At 43.6% G+C, this 3,107-nt stretch overlaps 1 pseudogene; it reads left to right on the forward strand.

Annotated features, from left to right (window-relative positions):
- The first annotated feature begins 549 nt into the window (after nt 1–549).
- LOC102856632 lies at nt 550–2,314 on the forward strand (annotated as a pseudogene).
- The last annotated feature ends 793 nt before the right edge of the window (nt 2,315–3,107 follow it).

The raw sequence follows: 3,107 nt of genomic DNA on the forward strand, positions 1-3,107 counted from the left end.
AACCTGCCAGAGGGTCAGGTATGGGTCAGTTCTCAACAACAACAACAACAACAACAACAAACACCAAAATAAGAATAAGGCATGTTTTTCAAGAATATTGTTGTCAAACCACTAACTCAAGAATTAAAATATTGTCACATTGTTTAAACCTCAGTAGTATTTATTGCAGATGATCCACCAATGGATGCTAAAATTAGTAGGTAAATGTTTGCCTAGAAACAGGATAGCTCTCAAGGTATCTATGGTATTTATGAACTTTAAAGGAAATGTTGGCAACCTCATAGGAGACATCTGCAAAAAACTCCTTCGCCAAGTTGAACATCAACAGTAATAAGATACATTGTTACCATCAAGCCACACCTTGATATGATATACCTAGAGAGAAGGGACTTATCACTTCTGCAACATTCCTGGGTGGTGGGGGAGGGGGAGGAATAAACACAATCTAATCATAAAACTTAACCAGAATTAGAAACAGTCTACAAACAACTGAGCAGTGCATGTCAAAAGGCAAGGGCAGCTCTGTCCATGTACCCAGCAGATTCTGCCATGGCTGCACTTGCCCTTGACCCACAGCTCCAGAAGCTGCAGCTGTGGCCCCATGAGCGCAGCTCTGAGCTCAGGCTGCACCACCTCTTCCACTCGGACAAGAAGCGCTTCCCCGCTGTAGCCTGACCCTCAGCACTAACCATGGGCAGATTCTGCTGCATTACTCCAGAACTTGGTGATGGGGGAAGTGATCTGGATGCTGGTTGACCTGGCCATGTCCAGGGGCGTGAAGGCTCCTGGGAGTGCATGTTCAGTAGTGAGAAGATAAACTTACTTCACTGAGGACGGAGCTGTGCTGCATGTGGCCCTATGGAACTGGTCCAACACACCCATCGTGGTGGACACCAAGGTGTGATGTCTGAGGTACAGGTGCTGGACAAGATGAAGTCTTTCTGCCAGCGTGACTGAAGTGGTAACTGGAATGAGCAAGACCATTATGGATGTGACCAACACAGGCATCGGGGACTCTGACCTGGGACTCCTCGTGGTGTGTGAGTCGTGCACTACAGGTGGCCCCCCCAAGTCTGGTTTGTCTCCAACATTGTTGGGACCCCATGGCTAAGACCCTGGCCTCACTGAGCCCCAAGTCCTCCCTGTTCATCATTGCCTCCAAGACCTTTCAAACCCAGGAGACCAAACACATGCAAAGATGGCGCCTCATGTTGACAGAGGGCCCTTCTGCAGTTGCAAAGAACTTTGCAGGCCCGTCTACCAACATGATCAAAGTGAAGGAGTTGGAATTGACCCTCAAAATATGTTTGAGTTCTGGGATTGGGTAGGAGGATGGGCCTCGCAGTGGTCAGCCATTGCACTCACCACTGCCCTGCTCATAGGCTTGGACAACTTTGAGCAGCTGCTGTCAGGGGCACGCTGGATGGATCAGCACTTCCAGACTGCGCCCCTGGAGAAGAAAGCCCCTGTCCTGCTGGCTCTGCTGGGGAGCTGGTCCATTAACTGCTTCAGCTGTGAGACTTGGGCTATGTTGCCCTATGATCAATACCTCCAGCTGCTTTGCTGTCGACTTCCAGCAGGGTGGCATGTAATCAAACGGGAAATACATTACGAAGTCCGGTGTCCATGTGGACCACCAGATGGGCCATATCTTGTGGAAAGAGGCAGGGACCAATGGCCAGCATGCCTCCTACTAGCTTATCCACCAAGGCACCTTGTGACTTCCTCATCCTGGACCAGACCTAACACCCTAAACAGAATGGTTTACATCGCAAGATCCTTCTGGCCAACTTCTTAGCCCAGATCGAGGCCCTGCTGATGGGGAAGACAAAAGGAAGCTCCTAGGCTCAGCAAAGAGTCCAGAGGAATTGGAAAAGCTGCTGCCACAGAAGACCTTTGAAGAAAATCACCCAGCCAATTCCATTGTGTCCATCAAGCTTACGCCATTCATCTTTGGAGTTTTGATCGCCATGTATGAGCATAAGATCTTCATTCAGGAAGTCATCTGGGCATCAACAGCTTCGACCAATGGGGAGTGGAGCTGTGCAAGCAGCTGGCTAAGAAAACTGAACCTGACCTTGAAGGCACCAACCCAGTGACCTCTCATGATTCTTCCACCAATGGGCTGATCAACTTCATCAAGCATCAATATAAAAACATGAGTCTAGAAGCCAATAAACTCATGCTCAGCACCACTGCTTTTAAAAATGGTCTTCTACAAACAAAACACAGGGTTATCTTTTTCCGGTTTAAAATCCCAAACCTTTTAGTTGGGAGCCAATCCCTTAATCTCTATGTTATTGTGGCTCCTTAATGACACACAAATGGGATAAAAGGTACATACAAAAGACACAAGATATTCTTAGTAACATTCTTATAGCTTTCCTCTAAGTTTGAACAGTGTATCTAAAGAAATAGTTTTAAAATCTTCCTCCAAATTCCAGAAGGGAATAATTTTAAATAGACACTCACATATACATATTAAACATTTTATTCTAGCTAAAGCATACAAAGGCAGATTTGTTTAATGAAATCTAATACTAATTTGTTCAGAAGTCAAAATACTATTCTATAATGAGGTTCCCACACTTTTGTCAACTACCAGATTGGGGACTTTTGTGAATTCAATCTATGACTCTACATTAAAGACAGGAGAGCGTGTAGTTACATTAGCAATTTTCAGTCTTGGGTTTGTTCTCTTTTTCTTGTTCTTTTCATTTATCTCCATCAGTTTTTGATATGGCACATATGAATGATTTAAGAGAATTATTCTTAATCTCATTTTCCAACTGATCTAACTCACAAACCATTATTCAATTTCACTTCCAAAAAAAATCACATCAATCTTTGCTTTACAAAGTAATGATACACGAAAGTATATCATTAAAAAAATTAAAAGTAGGCTTTTTATTTTAGAGGTAATGGGAAGCCAATCAAGGCACTTGTTTTAAAAGCCAAGGAAACTGCATGACCAGAATTCTATTTTGTAACCCAATGGTTAGAATATTTGTTTTTATATCTAAGCAAAATTTATTATTCTAATTTAATCTAATTTCTCTGTGCTTTAGGTTGGGTTTGTTGTTTTGGGGTTTTTTTTGTGTGCATGA

The sequence above is a fragment of the Elephantulus edwardii genome, unplaced genomic scaffold, assembly GCF_000299155.1.
Source record: "Elephantulus edwardii isolate Elephantulus edwardi_28Jun2011 unplaced genomic scaffold, EleEdw1.0 scaffold00124, whole genome shotgun sequence".
Taxonomy (NCBI): domain Eukaryota; kingdom Metazoa; phylum Chordata; class Mammalia; order Macroscelidea; family Macroscelididae; genus Elephantulus; species Elephantulus edwardii.